At 35.2% G+C, this 21,591-nt stretch overlaps 2 long non-coding RNA genes across 3 annotated transcripts in view; one reads left to right on the top strand and one right to left on the bottom strand.

The window, feature by feature from the left end:
- LOC143255873 (uncharacterized) overlaps nt 1-21,591 on the top strand; it is a 180,709-nt gene that overhangs the window by 68,881 nt on the left and 90,237 nt on the right. For both annotated transcript variants that reach the window (XR_013030906.1, XR_013030905.1), the window contains exon 3: nt 2,351-2,637. This is a non-coding gene — a long non-coding RNA (uncharacterized LOC143255873). The remainder of the gene's footprint in view (nt 1-2,350; nt 2,638-21,591) is intronic.
- On the bottom strand, nt 64-8,101 carry LOC143255870 (uncharacterized). The gene is made up of 2 exons (XR_013030902.1): nt 7,045-8,101; nt 64-387 (listed from the first exon to the last, which is right to left on the bottom strand). It is a non-coding gene; the product is annotated as an uncharacterized LOC143255870 (long non-coding RNA).

The following is a 21,591-nucleotide window of genomic DNA, read 5'->3' as shown; positions in this document are numbered from 1 at the left end:
AACAGACTGATAAAGGTAGAGACTTCTAAGGCGTTTCGTGAATATGAAAAAAAAAACACTTAATTTTTATTCTGCATTCAAGCTTCAATTTTTATTTCGACGAAATTCTCCTGAAAAATTAGAATATTTTATCAATAAAATTATTTTGTATTTCGAAAGAGTTACGATAGCAATTTTTTTAGTCCTGCAATTCTACATAAAATAGAAACGATTGAGCACGTTATACCGACACGATATTATAGCTTCTCCACGTCTTACATTCTATCTCTCCTCGTTTGATCATGTCCCGTCTGACGACTGTGCATCTTGACAATAGCTTTGCAGCGTAGTTTTCATTGTAAAAGGCTCTGTTAACTTGGGTTATCTTGAGATTTCATGTTTTAGGAACTGAAAATTGTTTTAATAAAACTTATTAAATTTGATATACACAACCGATCATTCACCTTAACACTATCTTAACACTAACTAAAAATAGTTGTTGTTTTTTCAGTCTTTTAAATAACCTCATTAAAATTTTATTTACTTTTAACGATAAAGAAGATCTACCTATTAAAAAAAATACCAACATATTTATTCCTCTAAGATTTGGTTGTTTAGCACAAATCGAAACACGAGTTTTAAACCTGTAAGCCCTCAGACTTAGTACTAGCAGGCTAGCTATTTTTAATATTCTTGTTGATAGTATGATCTAGTAATTGGGAAACAGTAGAATCTTTCTTCTCTTTAAATATTTAGTACTTCAACAAACAATGAATTTCGAATTAATCATGATACCCAAAACACGACTACAAGACAGAAGTCGAAAACCTATAAAAATAAATATTTAATCTGAAACGAGGCTATTTATTTTCATCGCTTTTGTTTGATAACCTTATAAGGATATAAGAATGTCTACTTTATAGATTTGTTTACAGAAAAGAAACAAGTTTTATTTTTTCATTCTCAAGATGAACCCAATACCTGAAAAAAGAATCTGAACATTTTTTCCATTAAACGCGATATTTTGAACGTCATGTGCACTAAGTCCTAAAGCTGTCCCTTTAAATATTTCAGAGTTGTAAAGACTTAAAGCTCCTTACTAGTACAGCAGCAAGTCTACAAACTTACAATTCTAAAATCGGGGATTCGATTCCCCTCGGTGAGCTCAGCAGATAGCCCGATGTGGCTTTGCTATAAAAAAACAACTCGCACATACACTAATAACTTAATAATGAAGATGATCGTAGGCTGATTAACATCCTTTCACAATTATAATTTATTTTATAGCAGGATTGCTGAGACATGAAGAAGCTATTAGTTCTTTTGTTCCTCAAGTATTTTTATCTATCTAAATTCTTGTAAAATGGTTTAAAATATGAAGTAATATTTATACGTGCAGTATAAGAACCCTTTGCTTCCATAACAATAAATGTTGATAATTTTGTCATCTAAGAGACGGAAGAAATATTTGCATCATTACGCCTTCTTTCAAAAAAGGTGGATGTGGTACTTTTAGCAGTTTTCTATGCAGTATAAGATAAGTTAAGGTTTGTTTATATTTTTAATGCAAAATTACACAATGGGATATTTTGGCTCTGTACACAACAGGAAATCAAATACTGGATTTCAGCTGTGTAAGTCCATAAATTTACCGCTGACCCGCCGGGTGACAGAATTATTGGGTTATTTAAATTTGTACTATTATAGTACAATATTTACAAATTCTAAATGAAGTAAGAAGAAGCCTAAAAAGACATATTTAAATTTTCCTTTGATGTGGATAGTCATAAGATGAATGAAACTGACCAAATACTACAAACAACCTATTGCAAATTTGTGACAAGTGTCTCAAAATGCCATTTGTAGAGTTAGGAATTACATTAGAATAATTCCTTGCCAAGAATGGAAAAACGCCGACCAGATTAAAATGTTTATTTAAAGTGCACGCCAGATATTAACCCTTGCTTATAAAATATACCAAAAAAGAAAGTACAGTTATTCGGATGTTTGGACAATGCAGGTTAGTAACAACTACACAAGCACATTACCACTATCTGTCGTTGTAGGATCGCTACAGTGGTAAAGGACCTGTTTCAAGACTAAAACATATGTCTATAGCCGCAAAAGGACGCTGTGTTATTACATATAAACAGGGAGAAAAAGTATCTTAATGAAGAATAGGGTTTTGCGCTCACAACAAGATAAAGAAACAGCAAGTTGGGTAGAAAATATCTCACAGGTTTATTGCAGAATTAGTATTCATTCTAGATTTATAATTCTTCTGAATGTGTTCTAGTTTTGATATGAAATACTTGGTTTAAAAAAATTCAAAATGTTCGGGTGCTAATTTTTATTTTCTCTACCGTATTAGATAACACCGACTTAGCTCGCCAAAATGCCTTAGTGTCCTTCTACTGACCGACTGGGTGTGGCCTGTAAATCACAGTCGACTGATATAGTGAGAAAGTTACTAGTTACTTGCTGATGCAGTGGCAAGACAAAGAAACCGAGTTTTCATGAGAGCTCCAAATCTCGTTTCTTTTTCCATTTTATATGGTTTTCAACTTGTTTAGCTCTCCAGAAATTCGTTGAAACGATGGAAAGCCTGAAGTCCTATAAACTGATCCAGTAGAGACGACTGTCGACTTGTCCACGCAAGTACACATTGTTCCTAACGTCTTGCACTTATAACCGGTCCAGTTATTATACATCTATCTATGCTAACTGAAATATTATCATATCACTTCAAGTATTTACAGTCATGTGAAAAAGTTAGGGCACCCAATGAAAGCCTGTGTATTTTTGTAACATTTTTGGATATATAGATATTTAATCTCAATTTCAACAATACTGAGAGATTATAGGAATATAACTATACAATTAAAACTGAAGAAAAGACTTTTCAAGATTTTCTGTAAAATAATTCCACAAAAATGCATATTCTAACTGAGGAAAAAGTTAGGACACCCCAACATTTATTCCCAATTAAAATGGTTCAACTCACACACAGGTGTATCACACCAGGTGCACATGATTAGAAGATCGTTACTCAGCATTTTGAATGATGTTTGCTCTATTTAAACCTCAGACATTTAGTTTGGTGTGCTCCTGAATGTTGAAGTGAGAGTGAGCACCGTGGTGAGAGCAAAAGAGCTGTCTGAGGCCTTCAGAAAGAAAATTGTAGCAAATTGTAATTTGGGATTTAAAAATATCCCAAATATTTTGAAATCAGCCATTCCACTGTCCGGAAAATAGTCAACAAGTGGAGGGCTTTCAAAACAACTGCCAACATGTCCAGGTCTGGTCGTCCAAGCAAGTTCACCCCGAGAGCAGACCGCAAGACGCTAAAGAGGTCTTTAAACACCCTAACATGTCATCACGGGACCTACAGCAGTCTTTGGCTACTGTTGATGTGAAATTGCATGCCTCTACAATCAGAAAGAGACTGCACAAGTTTAACTTGCATGGGAAGTGTGCAAGGAGGAAACCTTTGCTCTCTAAGAAAAACATCAAGGCCAGACTGAAGTTTGCCAGAGAGAATGTAGACAAAGACCAGGACTTCTGGAATAATGTTCTTTTGACAGATGAGTCCAAAATTGAATTATTTGGACACCAGAACAGAGGACATGTTTGGCGTAAACCAAATACAGCATTCCAGTAAAAGAACTTCATACCAACTGTGAAGCATGGAGGTGGAAGTGTCATGCCTTGGGGCTGCTTTGCTGCAGCAGGACCTGGACAACTCACAATCATAGAAGCCACCATGAATTCTACTGTGTATCAGAGGGTGCTTGAGGATCATGTGAGACCATCTGTATGAAAATTAAAGCTGAAGCGAAACTGGACTTTGCAACACGACAATGACCCAAAACATACCAGTAAATTCACCAAGAACTGGCTGAAAACTAAGAAATGGAGAGTCCTGGAATGGCCGAGTCAAAGCCCAGATCTTATTTCCATTGAGATGCTGTGGGGTGACTTGAAACAGGCTGTACATGCAAGAAACTCTTCAAACATCTCACAGCTGAAAGAGTTCTGCATTGAAAAATGGAGCAAACTTTCTTCAGATCGATGTCAGAGACTGGTAGATGGCTACAAAAAGCGTCTCACTGCAGTTATTTCAGCACAAAGGGGGTAACACTAGCTATTAGGGGGTAGGGTGTTCTAACTTTTCCTCAGTTAGAATATGCATTTTTATAGAATTACATTTACAGAAGATCTTGAAAAGTCTTTCTTCAGCTTTAATTGTTTAGTTATATTCCTATAATCTCTCAGTATTGTTGAAATTGAGATTAAATATCTATATATCCAAAAATATTATAAAAATACACAGGCTTTCATAGGATGTCCTAACGTTTTCACATAACTGTATGTATATATATTTGAATTAAGCTTAGATTGTTTTGTTTGTGTTTATTTTTTTGAATTTCGTGCAAAGCATCTACACGAGGACTATCTGCGCTAGCCATTTCTAGTCTTACACTGCTACATTAGTACCGCCAACTCTTGGGCTACTCTTTTACCAACAAATAGTGAGATTGACCGTACCATTATAACGCCCTCATGACTGAAAGGATGAACATGTTTGGTGCGACGGGAATTCAAACCCGCAACCCTCAGATTACGAGTCGAACGCCTTAACCCACTTAAGTCGGGCCTAAAATTAGATAGCACACATTGAGCACTGTTCCATAATACCTTATCTTCTGTTTAGTGGACCTATTTGATATAGTTTTCGAGTTAATTCAGTTCACCTCAATAAACCACAGAATGGATTAGGAAAACGGCATTTTAATGTCGTGACTTCAGTATATTGGTTTACTTCTTGATGTTGCGTTACTGTATTACCTAACTTAATATTTTGGATCGAAGCCTTTAAGATTACGTCTGTGTTTGGAAATGACATTTTGTACAACAATAAGAGGAGACGATCTGTTCCAGTTTTCATACGGAACCATCGTGTGGTAGAGGTATGTTGTGGGCAAAATAAGCCTTGGTACCAATCTATGTATCCTGTGAAATGGCTCTAGTAATGCATATTTTAGGGCAAACAATCTCCAACCGTTTATGCTGGCATTTCAGCCTACTAGGTGATAGTGCCGGTCTTGAAGTGCTTTTAGAGTAGTAATTGGGTATTAAACATACAGTATCAGTGCTTGTCTGCTTCTTCTCTACTTCGTGACACTTACGAAGTGTATTTAGAAGAAATGCCAGTCATCTCTGTAAAACATCGTTACAAATACAGGCTAAATGACATTTCATTAAATGTCCTATTTTTCATAATTTATAACCGATATTACTTTGTAACAGCTAAATTGTTGTAAATTCCAACCATCTTGTGGCCTGGCATGGCCAGGTGGTTAGGGCACTTGACTCACAATTTGAGGGTCAGGGGTTTAAATTCCTGTTACATCAAACATGCTGTCCTTTCAGTCGTGAGGGCGTTATAATGTTACGGTCAATCCAACTATTCGTTGGCAAAAAAGTAGCTCAATAGTTGGAGGCGAGTGGTGATGACCTCTGGTCTTACACTGTTAAATTAGGGACGAATAGCGCAGATAGTCCTCGTGTAGCTTTGCGCGAAATTCAAAAAGAAACAATCCAACCATGTTTTAATCATTTCGTACTCTGTATATAAATGTGCTATAATCTGTTGGTGTTTCGTATTTGAATTTTTAAGTAGTGGAAATATCTCAGTGTCACAGTTAAACAACTATACCAGAAACAAAACGATCCTACCCACCTTTATTTTGTGTTATAGAGGTATTAGAGCTGTCTTAGGTTTGTGTTATAGCGGTGATGCAGCTGTCTAAGGTTTTGTCCCGGTCTTCGAATATTGCAACTGCATGCAGTTGAGCTTGTACTCAAGGCACGATCATGCTCTTTGGTCGCAATCCCACACATTATAGAAGTATCAAAGTTACAGTGACAAACGTAGGTGATATTTAATATAGATGGACGGGTAGTTAATAAGTGATTAGCATAAAAACACATTTCATGAAACCTAAACAGAAAACGTAAAAATAAATTGCAAAAAAGAACTGTACAAACTACATTTTCAGAATATATATATATTTATAACATATTAGCAAATTGTGCATAAAAACCATAGGATATATCAGACACTGGAGTTCCGTTTGCAATCCTTTTTTTTTAAATCTCCTTACTGATGTGCAATCGGAGGTTTGTTCGATAGGTCCTTGTTCATAATTTAGCTTAGAAAATAAATCTGCCTTGAAGCGGTGACCTTAATAGCTTGAGTATTTTTAAATTATTGAACTAAGTGGTTGTACTGATCTGAAACGTTAAGTTGTCTGCTGGTGGCGCCATTATAAAGAGTAATAAAACTTCGTACGTTGAGAAAAACAGTTTTGTAGCATGTACGTTTGTTTTTGTTACGGAACATGTTTGCTGTTTTGTTGTGTTTAGAAATCGATAATTCGATAAATGTGAACCTACTCGTGTCAGTGTAATAATTCTACTTGAATGCAAAATTTCGACAGTGATGCGAGTGAGTAATGGCGAAAACACAACCTTCAAGATTACATGTATCATTGTTTTATTTCTGTTTCACAAGCTCCCAACTTTACAGTAAAGTGTAAACCAATCTCTTCAATGTCCCTGATCTTCTGGAATGTCAGTCCATCCGTATCGCTCGATACTCCTTAAACTTGCGTGATATTTTATTTAACAACTATAAATCTCCCTCTACTAAAATAATAATCTTAAAAACAATAAATACTTCCCCAACGCTCGTATGAAACTTAACAATAAGATGTCATTATCTAAATGTTTAATACCACTATATTGGCAAATTATCATCTGACTTTATTTCATTGAGTTGTTTATATATGTGACCTAACACTTATTAGAATACTAAAAGAAATAGGAAATAACGAAATTATTAAAAAAAACATTTAATAGATGCTCCCTGCTCTATTATGTAACTTGCATGCACGGGTAGCTGGTGGGTGCCCTTGGCAACGCTTCGCAACGCTATGCTGTGCATGCAACATCTTCTGATGAATGGCCCACAACAGGCTACAGGGCCTGTCTTCTCCTTACCTTTCACGGCGATGAAAATTTGCATTTTCTTACATCAGAGGCCCTTTAATTAGGGTGTCAGACTGAAGATGAATTGCTACTTGTGTGTGGCCGCTGGCGGGGCGGCGAGGAATGATAGATGCAGCTTAGCGGCACAAAGGACTAACCTCTCGCTGCCTCTCTTCATTACTGAGAACGAGGACGTCGCTACCACGGAGAGAGGTCAACACTCACTGTTGATTATCATCCTTCACGAAATGGTCCATAGAAAAACACTCGGCTTCTCTGGCGTGTAATTAAAAACAGCCTTTCTGTCGGTCCGTGGGCAGGAGGCCAGTCGTGACATATTTATCCAGATCGTTAAAGATAACTGAAAATTTATGACATCAGAATTCAACAAGCGGCATGGTGAAATGCTCACCACACTCCATTATCTAACAAGGTGGATCCGCAGTACTTACTAGAACTGTTCGGCCCTATTCTGACCTCTAAAAGATAAGTTATCACACTATATACACACCTCAGTCGGTCTGGTTCGTGTTACCATATTGTTCAGCCTATGAGATAGATATAAGAGTCAGTTTAGGCAGACTGTTTCTTGTTCGGTCCGGTTCCAAGATATTGAAATGGCTTGAAAATGTTGATCTGGTACTAAAAGTAGATTACAGTGAACCATTGCACTTATTTTTGATTTAGGTACTTGAGATGATGAGTAGTTTTCACACTTCACATCGAAATTTTAAAACATATTTAAACATATTGGAGTGTATTATTGTCGTTTCTAATTGACACTATGTTAACTTGATATTGTGAAGTACGTTGGTTGTACTTACACCAGTTATAGGTATATTTATGCAGTGGTTAGTGTTATTAGTTGATCTAATTAACACTTTGTCTTACTGCTCCGAGAAAGCGTTACTTGTATATACAACAAGAGAATGTATGTGTATTACTGTTGTGTCTAATCGAGGTCCCCAGCTGGGACAACGGTAAGTCTAAGAATTTACAATCTAAAACCAAGGTTTCGATTCCCCTCAGTGGACGCAGCAGGTAGCTTGATGTGGCTTTGCTGTAATAAAACAGGAGTATTCGTTTTTTTCTTTGTCTAACTGAGACTTTATTTAGTTTTTAACGCTGCATTGAAATTCAGTTATTGTATTTATACTAAATAAAAGAGAGTTAGTTTTAAGCTGGTAGAAAAAAAAAGAGAAATTATTTTATTTCGAAATATTAGAGATACTTGTGCACACTTAAGTACGAAAGACAGTAAACTAACTGGTATATCGATTTGTTTTATTTTGGATATTGGTGCAAAGTTGCCTTCCTACGTGCTATTTGTGTTTGCCGTTTATACTTCTGAACTGATACAACAGAGGGTGATTAAGAAGTGAGCAGCACCCATCGCCTACTTCTGAGTTACTCTAAAGCGACCGTTATTCTTATAATGCACTCACTGCTTCAAAGTATGGAGAACGATATTTTGCCGCTAGGGGGCGTGAACCACAGACTATTGGATTTACATTCGGTATAGCAACCTCTAGGCCACACCCACCTTTTGATATACAGAATAAACAAGACTGTTAACATAATGTTTTTCTGTTAGAAATGTTTTAATTTTTCGTAATGGTTTTACTTGTTTTTTATACCTTAAAGACTGATTAATATACGAAAAAGAAAAGCTTTTAGCGTTGTGCATCTAGAATATTTCATATCAATAGGGATTGGACTTTAAAATATCAACATACACTGAGCATGTTTACCAGTGCTATCTGTTCGCATGTATTGATAGTTGTTGTTTCATGATGTAGAAATCTACATTTCTTCAGTTCTGATAAAATATCAACATACACTGAGCATGTTTACCAGTGCTATCTGTTCGCATGTATTGATAGTTGTTGTTTCATGATGTAGAAATCTACATTTCTTCAGTTCTGATAAAATATCAACATACACTGAGCATGTTTACCAGTGCTATCTGTTCGCATGTATTGATAGTTGTTGTTTCATGATGTAGAAATCTACATTTCTTCAGTTCTGATAAAATATCAACATACACTGAGCATGTTTACCAGTGCTATCTGTTCGCATGTATTGATAGTTGTTGTTTCATGATGTAGAAATCTACATTTCTTCAGTTCTGATAAAATATCAACATACACTGAGCATGTTTACCAGTGCTATCTGTTCGCATGTATTGATAGTTGTTGTTTCATGATGTAGAAATCTACATTTCTTCAGTTCTGATAAAATATCAACATACACTGAGCATGTTTACCAGTGCTATCTGTTCGCATGTATTGATAGTTGTTGTTTCATGATGTAGAAATCTTCATTTCTTCAGTTCTGCCACTGCAATACGACCGAGAAAGAGAAGGAAACATTTTACAGTTCGGATACATTTGTTTATATCCAAAATAATGTTGTATTCCATTTTTTATCTGTTGTAATCGCAATATTAGATTTTGTTTAAGAAGTCGTAACGTCTAAAACACTGGTCTTCGCCACACTAATCTAACTGCAATATCTAGAACTTATTGTCCTAATTTTCTTTTTTACGTAACAACTATTTTTCATTTTAAGATAATAATTTGTACAAGAAACAACAATAAGTTTATGTTTAAATGTAATTCAGGTATGTTAACCTGAAAATGATCTAAGACATACCCAAGATACATTTTTACTTCAAGTGGGTTTTTCGTCATCACGCGGTTTAAGTTTATAAAACATACGAATGCGATTGAAAACCCAAACGGACTTTGAAACGTCATCCATCTTTCAAGCATTCTGTTTCTCTTTTATATTATCATTTGTAACGTATGGTTGTCGTTATTTAATAAAACCATTAAATTATAATATTTAATAACTGAAAAATTTGTTTCACATATTTTTTAAAAACTGTGTGTGTTTTTTATAGCAAAGCCACAACGGGCTATCTGCTAAGTTTACCGAGGGGAATCGATATCCCTGATTTTAACGTTGTAAATCCGTAGACTTACTGCTGTACTAGCGGGGGTTCTTTTTAAACCTATTCTAAAATTTTAGTTCACTTTTAGTTAAATTGTATTTGAATTTGTAACAATGAGATTTGTTTGATTTTCTATCTGATGAGTAAAACGTTTGCCTTATCAAATACATTGTATAAAAATACCATAAATGTTATACGAAATTTAAAACAAAATCGGGAAATTATTAATAACAAATAAATTTTTCGATTAATGACTTAATTTCTGCAAATGCAAAAGTATGTACGACCCTTATTTTGTGCGAAGCTGTTATTTATTTAATTAAGAAGCTCAATTATACATTTGCACAACTGCTATAAAAATCTTCTATAAGACTTTTTCACTTTAAGCGCAGCCTGGCGAGGTGATGTGGCTCGAATTTTGGGATTGTAAATGACTGGTTTATGGTTCGCGGCTCGACTCCGCCAAACAAAAAAAGCATTCTACACCCTTAAAGCCGTAGGTGCGCTGTAAAAGTAGCAGCAAAATTTCAATATTTGATTAGACAAGAGTATTCTAAGAGTTAGCAGTGGATGCTGTTAGGTATCTGCCTTAATTGTAGTCTATGAGATTACAGGGGGCAGCCAAACGCAAATTGCGCTAAAACTGTGAAACGAAGAAAACTCTTTGACCATGATAAGAAAACGTTCAAGCAATTATTTTATGGTAGAGTATCCATCTACCACGCAAAAACTTCTAATAAAATATCAGAAATGACTTGAATATAAACAAATAGTACATACATACCATTTACATGATTTGCAAAAACTAGATATTTCATCGTAGAAAAGTGACAAAGAAACACTAATTCTGTATTTCTTGAATCAACATAACCCTGAATGTTTCAGCTACGTTCCTGAGATTAACGATACGTAGTCACTAAATTTTTTTTAAATATATTTCACTCTCTAAGAAACCAACTCATATTCCTCCATTTTTTAAATTTTAGTTAACCATCCTAAAAGTCTAACGTAAAGGAACATTTTGCATAATTATACAAACTGATATATTTCTGTTTAGAAGTGTATAATTTTCTTGGTTTCCAACATAAAAAGCAAGTTGAGTGAATTTCTTCTCTTAGTTTTACGCCCATGAGTTGATTTAAACCAAGTTTGCTCTTCATGGAAATTCCGTCGTAAGACAGTACTTTCGACAGTGCCTGGTTTTCTTATTTTCATGTTGCAAAATGGTTTGTACTACTATACAGATTCTCTCTATTTTATCCTGTCATAAAATTGTTCAGTTAAGTTCTTTCAGTTTCACATTGTAATAAAATAAATTTTGAAACCTGCTTAACTCCTTGCAACACGAGTCTATAGGAGTGGTGCTCTTTTCCATTACAGGTGTTTTTTCCTGATCATCCATCAACCCAATGACTAGAACATAAGAAACGATGTCATGGTAATCAATCTCATCCAGAACCGTAAATGTCATGCCTTAACAGGGACGTGATAATTAGTTACACCGACGTGGGTAGGGCGTTTAGTGACGTCAGGTTGTTTGTTACCCTGTAATAACTCGAGAACAGTTAAGGGCAAGTTCATGATACCATGTTCATTGATAGTGGGATAACCTAGGTCATGATACTGCAGATAAGTATAGTGCTGAAAGTGCTTTACTGAGAGATATTCATGGTATCGTTTAAATTTAACATAATATTAAAACATAATGTTATAGACTATGATTTCTTTCCTTTTTTTGGTTTAGACTTTTGTATTTTTCTTTTTGTTTTGGCTAAAGGGAGCTTATAACGTTATATGATGAATACGTGACATATAATTCTTAGAGCTTTCTTGAAAATGCAGGAAATGATTTCAACGATATGAAAACGCAAGTTAGACTACAGTTGTTGATGATCTATTACTGAGTCAGTCATTTGTCTAGTGAAGAGTTGTATTTACGTTATATATCAAAGTACTAGAGATACAAAAAGCAATTAGCATGCAAGTGAAATCTACTCAGGCGTTATTCTTTTTTGTGAAGTTAGGCGGCCTATTGTTAGTTACGTGGAGCTTTGCGAACCCGTATTCGGGGAAATAGAACACTCTAGTTATGATTGAAGGGATTGGACTTTGCATTCTTAGTTTTACCGAGTAGTTTAAATAGCGCTCGCTTCACGATAGAAACCGTTAGAACAACGTAAACGATCAGACTAAAGGAATTTCTTACGCTGAACTTTGTGCATCTGTAAAACTGTAGAGGGGTTGTGGATGTTAATACCTAGTATTACTGCTTTCTTCTCAAGGAAGTGACATCGAGAAATGTCAAAGGTTACAGATATTCAAAGTTACACTGTTCATCGTTTCTTCTAGTTATCATTTAATTTTAACCGTTTTTTACTGTCTATTGTCATATTGTTGGGACAATGGCAGTTATATCGTTATAAGTTCTGGTAAAGTCTGAATTTCAGTTATTTAACTGTCCACCAAAAATCTCCATTTTGTGTACCACACCGTCTTTAAAACGAGTATAATAATAAAGAAATTAGTTTACATATTTGTATATATTATCTTATTTCAAAATTTCAACACATATCTATTATATTTTCCAAAATTTTATCTTTTTTTCTATGTTTTATGCAAATCATGATTTATGAATGTTAAGAATACCTCTCATTTGAACTTACCTCCTATTAATTTATGCTTATTTTTGGTAAGTTTTAAGGGGTATTTTCTACCTTCATTTTAGCTTCATATGATATAAAGATAACGTAGGTTCTTAGGCCTAGCAAATTGTCACAATTTTCTATAATTTAATTTTGAAAAAAATTAAAGGGCCTATCTTATAAATTCGATTCCTGTGTCACGCCTTCTGCTCAAAAACCTTCACTAGATTCCTACTTTGACTAAGCTCTAGCAATCTGTGAGTGTAGGGCTGGTTGTTTTGGCTGCTCATAACATGTATCCTTTCCTGGAATGGGTGAATCAAATTGAAAAACCAATCTCATTGATTTATCGTCGTGTCAGCCCTAAGTGCCAATTACTGGCAGCAGCTGTGATTTATGGTCGCTAATGGCAAGGCCATGGAGGAAGGTTTCTTGCAAAAGAAAACTCAGCACTCAGTAGCAAATTGGTGACTTACTCCATGAATTTCCACCACTTGGCTACTGTGCCACATACTGGTCAATATTACAGCAATTCAAACAGCTTAACAGATTTCTAAACAGAAATAACCTTCAATAAATATGTGAAAAAAAGAAAGAAAGAGAGTTCCAATGTTGTGTTACGGCGAACACGAAATTACTAGTTGTCTGAAATACATAATATTTAATTAACAACAGAAAAGTTTCTTCCGTTTCATCTAGTTTATCTCTTCATAATAAAAAATATTGACCGGGAAACATCTTGAAGGCTAATCACCTGTGTTGCAGTTTCTAGTTACTAGTTTACGAAGTTTGATGAAAATATATTGTTAATGTTACTTCGTATGTAGCTAAGTGTAAATTTTCCACTAGTTATTAAACTTGTAGATTCATGGTTATCAACTCTATACGATTTCGATTAAATCCTGATACTTTCATTTTAAAAAATTCACAACTTACTTAAATAACATGGAAGATTTAAAAAATATATATATTGCTTTTGTTGCTTTAAATGTTTGCTATTTTACTGCCCTTTAACATCGTGTACCTAGTGTACGATTCATAACATGTCAGTAACAATCCATCCTCTATGGTTAATGACTTAAAGCGTAACTTCAGCTGTAACAGTGCGATGAGTAGAATAATTCCTGGTCCAGTAATCGTCATCGTTGGAAATTAGAAAATATACATACGTTGATTTACAACTTTAAAATTAACGTCACTTCTCGCTACTTTAGACCTTTTCATCCGACACCATTTTATACATCATAAGAAATTCACTAACGAGTTTTCCAAACCTCTTACGATGACAGCAAAGAATGTAGGCCTAACGGATGTGTCAGGTGAGAGTGGCGAAATAAGTAAAGGTTTTTTTAAGCCATGATAAATGGGATGGAAATGTTGGAGCAATACAAATAACACGAGACGTGAAGACAGGGGAAGGAAGCGCTCTGTCTCTTGGTGGCGGAGATGTGTTTCAGGAAGTCTCATTTATCATCAAGAGAAGACAGCACGAGGAAATGACACTCTTTTCTGTCCATGGCAAAGATTGCAGAAAACTTCAAAGTATGACAAATGTTGGTTTTGACATTGTCGGTGGCAACCGAGTTGCCCTGTTATGCAAAGTTCTCGCTTTCTCTCTCCACCCAAAATTCCTGTGTTGGTGAGTTTCAGACACATACTTTAGGAATAAAGGATTTATGTGAGATATTTTACGAGTTTGAAAATACACTAGTTATGTTTCTCTCAGAGGTTCTTCTGTTTTTACTATATGCCAGAAAACAGATGTACAAGTCACTCTGCATAAGAATACCGTTGTTACTCCTACTTGGCACGAAGTCCGTAAGTGCTTGGAGTTATAAAAATTATGTACTGTTTTCTACCCAGACGCTGGCGTAATGCTTTGATCGTCAGATACTTCCAAAAAGCTTCCGTTTATTCTTGCAAATCTTAATGCCCGTGGTGGCTCTCCTAACGCTGGAGATATAGCCTGAATTATGAGGACAGGCGGCCATTATCATAAAGTCTCGCCGAGAGACTCCGGTCATAAAGAACTTGTGGTGTCAAGGAAATGTAAAAGTTTCTGCGTGTGGTTACTTTTCATCTTCTCCAAATTGTAAGCTACAGATGCTTCCCAGGAAATGTACTGGGTGTCAATTTGCCAAGAGCCCCATAAACGTTGGTATCTAGACTTCGCTCATTACCTCCATATTTCATTTGAGCCAAGGGATGATGACATGTCTATACTACATGCCACGGCTGGACATGTCCCAGCAGCTTTTCCAAATGGGCGAAAAGAGCAACATAAAGAAGCTGCCGATATCGAGCTGAAGTAATGCATGCAGTTTCTGATGTTTCGCCATTAAAACCTTCGGTTTCGTCTTGTGCGGATCCGTGGTGATGTAACACACAACTTTCTCACTTATAGTTTCGTCTCGTGGCGTGTCACTACCATTCCTTAGGAGTTTTGAAACACTCGGAGTGTCTAAAACAAGGAATAAACTGTACTGTATATTTATATCATAACGCATTAGAAACATCAAGGAAACAGATAAGTATTAAGGTAATATATACATAAACTTTTTACTCTGAAGTTCAGATTTTGAATTTGATTCTCATATTGATTTGAATTTTATTTTTTAAAATATATAAACATTTTGTTTTGAATTTCGCGCAAAACTACACGAGGACTATCTGCGCTAGCCGTCTCTAATTTAGTAGTGTAAGAATAGAGAGAAGGCAAGTAGGCATTATCACCCACCGCCAACCCTTGAGCTACTCTTTTACCAACGAATAGTTGGATTGACCGTAACATTATATCGCCCCATGGTTGAAATGGCGAACATGTTTGGTGTGATAGGGATTCGAATCCACGACCTTCAGATCACGAGTCGAGTGCCATAACCACCTGGCCATGCCGGGGCCTATAAACACTAATGATGTTGGTGTAATATATTTTTGTGTAATTTTTAGTAACATCGCCCCTTGTTTGCAAAGCATCCTGATATTTGTGTTTATCGTTTTTTCAATTTCTAAACCCCCTTAAAAAGATTTGTGATTTACAAACTAAGCCATTTGCTGAGGCGTTTTTCATCATTTCAGTTTGCTTAGACGTTTTGATTATCTTCAGTATTAATACAGAAAAAACTATATATTGAGGTCTAACTTACAGCTCCTCAAAAAGTAACTACACGTAACTCACCCTGGGGCTTGTGTATTGAACATATAGGAATCCCATGTTGTTGAGGAGCCGTTCGTAATATGAAAATTATGTTTGTTTGTTTTTTGAATTTTGCACAAAGCTACACGAGGGGCTAACTGCGCTAGCCATCTCTAATTTAGCAGTGTAAGACTAAAGGAAAGGCAACTAGTCATCACCACCCACCGCCAACTCTTGGGTTAGTCTTTTACCAACGAGTAGTGGGATTGACCTACACTTGATAACATGGCTGAAAGTGCGAGCATGTTTGGTGGGACGGGGATTCGCACCCGCGACCCTCGGATTACGAGTCGAGTACCTTAACCACCTGGCCATGGTGAAGATTGTGATTTTATTAATTTACTTGAAAACATTTTTGAGAAATATGCAGAGTATTGTGCACTACAAGCACGACGTTGCTGTTGCTACGTTATCAAGCAGTTTCCTAAATAGTGTAACGTTCTCTTGCACTTTGTATAAAAAGGCTCACTTTAATGCGGTCTCAGACGCGTGAAAGATGTGTTAGACTCGTGAATAATGTATTTATGTAATTCTTTAGAAAAAGTTATCTGTTGCATGTGATAAGTTTAAGAGATTGATTTATTCAAAGCTACAGGTGTGTAAACCATGCTATTTGATTTATACTTTTGTATTTTAAACAGTGCAAATGCTTCAACACTTATTAGAATATAAACAGAAAATATTTACGAAAAACAACACAAAATATATATATATATATATATCTTGTACTTTTAAAACTTTTTACTTAATCTTAATTCATCAACAGATAGGGGGAACTTTCACATGATTAATTTTGTTTTCAGCTTACTAAATTAGCAAAAACGTTAAGTATGTGATTAATTGCCGTACTAAAACCGGTTCATTTAGTCGAACTCGAGCACATAGGGTTTAGTATATATAATATGAAAATTTTCATTAGAGCAGCTAAAACAAGGCTAATTTTGACAGCTATAGCTGAAAAAAAATTGTAATATATGGTTCAAAATTTAAGGCTCAAAATTCGGTTTCTTAAAACGCCATCCTTTTTTTTTATAGAACAGTTCTTATGTGCCTTTATCAAACATCAGACCAGGTCATTTTCAAAACACTGAGTGACATATAAAGACATAAGGTTTAGTATATTTTTCTTATTTAAAGAAACCTAGAATTTTAAACTAACAGTGATAAACTATAGCATTGCTACGCGTTTGTTGGCGTATACTTCATATTGCATATTTTGCGATAACTAATTCGTATAAAATGTTTCATGGGGAAACTGTTAAATCTTTAAAATAAATTAAACCAAGCGGTTTAAAAAAAAAGGAGTAATACATAATCCAAATCACATTCAATTTTGTCTTTATTCAAACAGGACGTGTCAGACGAAGTACATTATCATACTCTTCAAATTATTATTGGTTTGTAATTAAGTGGAAATTTCAGTTTGCCAAAATTTTCAAAGCTTAAATATAAACATTTCTTTACCAAAACATCCTTCCACATTTAAAGATTTAATAAAACAACAATAGCAGAAACAAAAAAGGACAAGCCACAGTAATGGAGCATCTGTTTAGAAAGTATAAGCAAGCATCTCATGACTTAAGCCTATTTTATGCATTCAGGGTGTCATTCCTTGTTCGAAGGCCATATGAAATCCCAATAATTTTATATCATTTCATGCGTTTTTTTTTTATCCATCGACAGAACATAACCAAATTTTAATATTAAAAATACAGTTATTTCTCTTTCACCAGTCTTACATGACGTAATTCACTACTTGGGAATTTTAACACACTTATGGATGTAAACGTCAAATTTATATAAAACATTGCACTATTTAAATGATTTTCAGTTTATTTGTTGCTTCTATTTTTTTTTTTTGTAAACCATGTGATGGTGTTAACATTGTTTATCTGTTTGGTAAAACATGGTAAAAGTTTTGAATTTTCGATTAAGCGAGTTGAAAACGTGTACACAAATTTTCTCCTCATAAGTTAGAAAATACATTTTTTTTGTGATAAAGTACATAATTTTTGAACATTGGAAATCTAAGAGCTTATGAAATTATAATGTTATATTCACGCTACATCTGTCATATCCAGCGCCAACGAGGTCTTTCGCTCAAGGGCCCAGCATGGCCAGGTGGTTAGGGCGCTTAACTTGTAATCTGAGGGTCACGGGTTCGAATATCCTTCACACCAAAAATCCTTTCAGCCCTGGGGCGGTTATAATGTGACGGTCAATCCAGCTATTCGTTGGCAGAAGAATAGCCCAAGACATGGCGGTAGGTGGTGATGACTAGCTGCATTTCCTCTAGTACTACACTGCTAAATTAGGGACGGCTAGCGCAGATAACCCTCATGTAGCTTTGCTCGAATCAAAACAAAAACAACCTTTCGTTCAATAATTAGACTCATCAAACTGGCTAAGGTGCAATAGACATAATAGTGATCTAAGGGTTATTGATGCCATTAATTCATTGTTTTCCATGAAACTAATCACTATTTTAAGTTTAATACATACCCTTAGTGTTAGCCAACACAATTTAACATTTTAGAGCATATAAACACTTTTGTTTAAATATTCTGCAACGTATAGCGACAATTCTTTATGTTTCGTGTTTTGTTTGTATTTTCAAGAACACGAGAATGATTGTTGAATTTTGCTATTCGAGAGCTGTCTGTGCCAGTCGCTCCTAATTTACAAATGAAGACTAGAGAAAAAGCGAATTTGTCACAACAACGTTTGGGCTGCTCTTTACCAATGAATAGAGGGATTGACTGTTCATTAAAACATCCGAAGACTGATATCAGTGAGCACAGGTTCGAACCTGCAACATACAACTAGTGAGTTAAGCGACCTAACATCCAGGTATACAAATACATGCAACGGTTTTAGTGTTTTCAACTATACTTGCGTGAAAGCTGATTTCACACAATTATTTCACAGAAGCAGAACATTATGTTTTTTATACATTAACAGCTCTGAATGTGTATTTTTGACTGGAAGATAAGTTAGTTTCAGTCCATTCATAAAATATGTGTAAACACGACTCGCATTAGCAAAAGTTTTCCCACCATTTGTAGCACTTAACTTATTTTCAGTTCATCTATTAATGGAAACTGGAAACTGCAAAAGATTTACTGTGAGAAAATAGCAAAGATGTCAGTGTGTGATACTTCAATATAAAAAGTTGTATTTTCACGTTTTAGCCATCTTTAATCATTAAACTTTATACGAAGCAAACTATTTGCGGTAAAGAGATTGTAAACTATACACACACATGCATTTCCTGAAAAGGACTATGTATAAAAACTCTGTATGTTTTACTGTTATTAACTTCAACACGAAGCTGTAAATAGCTAATTTGATGTTTTGAATATTTAGATTTTTCTTTATATTTTTATTTCAAGTAACTATAGAAAATAATTATACCATTCTCCAAGTGGTGCAGACAATAATCAAAAATGCTAATAAGCACCTCATAATAAAGTTGTTTATTTGTTTCAGCTATTTGCTCAAAGCTATATAAGGCCTGAGTATGTTAGCTGTCTCTAATTTTGAACTGATAGACTAAAGGGAAGGCTTTTCTTTGTTCAAAAGCACAAATCCACATAGTGGACAATCTGTGCTTTGACCACCACGGTTATCGAAACCCGGTTTCTAGTGTTGCAAATTCAAAGACATACCACTGTGCCACTGAGGTGTAGAGGCAGCTAGCCAGTTGCATCCTAGACCATCTGAAGAACTACTTTAATAGAATGGTGAGACTTAGTTATTACTCTTAGGATGCATCTGTGGCCCAAAGTGTGGATAGCAATTCTGCGGTAACGATGGGTGAATCATATACTACATAATGAGGAAACTTTGTGTTTTTGATTATCCTTCAATGTTAGTGATAGCAATAAATGACTTGCAAAATCTAATACGCCGGAAGTAAGGAAAACAATACGTGAAATAAATCTCTCTGTTGTTTGTTTTCACAACTTTTGATGTACACGAAGTCAAAATAAATGTATTTAGAAATTTGAAAGAATTGTACTTTGTCAAAATATTAAACATTACAAATTATTGTGCTTAAAGTTTTTAGCTTGCTTCCTTCTATTATTTTCAAGATTCTTTGTTGTTTTGTTGAGCAAACTAAAACATACACTATATCACTAACTATAGTAGAATAGACCATCACTTCACTTGTAAAGCATCTTTTAATGTAAATAAACTTTGTAATCTACCCTTTTGCCTCTCAGGTGTTATTTCTAAGATTCTCAGAAAGGTTAAATTGGATTCCGGTATGGATTCTAAAACTACCCGAATCAGCTTTGGATGTTATTTGTTTCACACCGTTGCTGGGCACAGAGTATGACATTATATTATTCACTATTATGTTGAACGAAGTATACTTTTCGCAGAATTCCATGAATACAGGCATTGCAACATTACCAAAAGCAATTAATATCTTTCTTAACTATCAGCAGTAGACCAAGTCCAAGCTTGCCAACCCAGACCCACAACATGATGCTAAACTACCTCTATTCATGTTTGGATGGCACATTATATAGAAAGTGTCGTTCAGATTGCTAATTAATATCTTTCCATTCAAAATAAGCATTCAGTGGTGAAATATGTTAATTCACACGATGGTTTACATTCACTTTTACCTCAGTTTTGATATTCAGCTCACGCTGTGAGCCAATGGCTTGAAATTACGACTGTGATGTCCAGCTTATGGGCTGTAACCCGTCAGTGAAATTCAGCAGAATGGATTCCCTCCAAACAATGGCTACGTTTGTCCTTGAGTTGTGAATTCTTATCAAAATTTTGAGTTATTTATTTATGACCAAACTAGAAGTTTTACTTTACATTTCAAACGTTTTATTTGGTTTCCTTGTTTAAGTTCTACTTTAGCACTTCCACCGACTTTATATTTCTTCAAAACGTTACCCACAGAACATTTAGGCTTAAGTTGGAGGTTGAAATGTTTCCAACACTTATACCATTAATGTTAGAATCAATAACAATTCTTCATGTCAGGGTTCCTTTCGCTAAGATATCTTTGCACCGACCTACTGTCTGCGACAGCTGCTTAACCTTATAACTTACACGTGGGGCCACCAGAGGATGTGCAAATAAATTAAGTTGGAACAGGCTCATCCCGATAATGTCTGCACTGATAGTGTTTAGCAATAGACATATAATATTTACATTGTTGTCTGTGCATTTTTGTTTTATCCATCATATGTGCAAGACATGACGATATCAGTTTTAAAAATTTATGAGCGTGTGTGTGATTTTTTATAGCAAAGCCACATCGGGCTATCTGCTGAGCCCACTGAGGGGAATCGAACCCCCTGATTTTAGCGTTGTAAATCCGTAGATTTACCGCTGTACTAGCGGGGGTAGGCAAAATTTATGAAATAAAAGCAAAGTTCCATTACCTTAGAAGCCCCTACTAACTGACCTCGACTTCTTTAGTTTGTTTTCCGAATCCATGTTAAGATAAAAGAAATGACAGATCTTATGACTGTTGGAGAAGAGAAAGCAACAGCTGCAATGTTTCCACACACACATGTGCTAAGAAATTTTACTTCACGTTAAGGAGGACTATGCTTACAGACATTGATGTGGGTGTCTGCTATTAACATACACACACAGTTAGTTACATTAATGTCTGAGGCAGTCGCTTACACACACACACACACATATCTTAAAGGGAATTTTATGGCTGCGGATTTGTTTGGTGGTTACTCACATACACCCATTTGATCTTTGCTGCTAACATGCTCGTA

Source organism: Tachypleus tridentatus, chromosome 7, assembly GCF_004210375.1.
Source record: "Tachypleus tridentatus isolate NWPU-2018 chromosome 7, ASM421037v1, whole genome shotgun sequence".
In the NCBI taxonomy this organism is placed as follows: Eukaryota; Metazoa; Arthropoda; class Merostomata; order Xiphosura; family Limulidae; genus Tachypleus; species Tachypleus tridentatus.
This window is presented reverse-complemented; position numbering and strand designations above follow the sequence as displayed.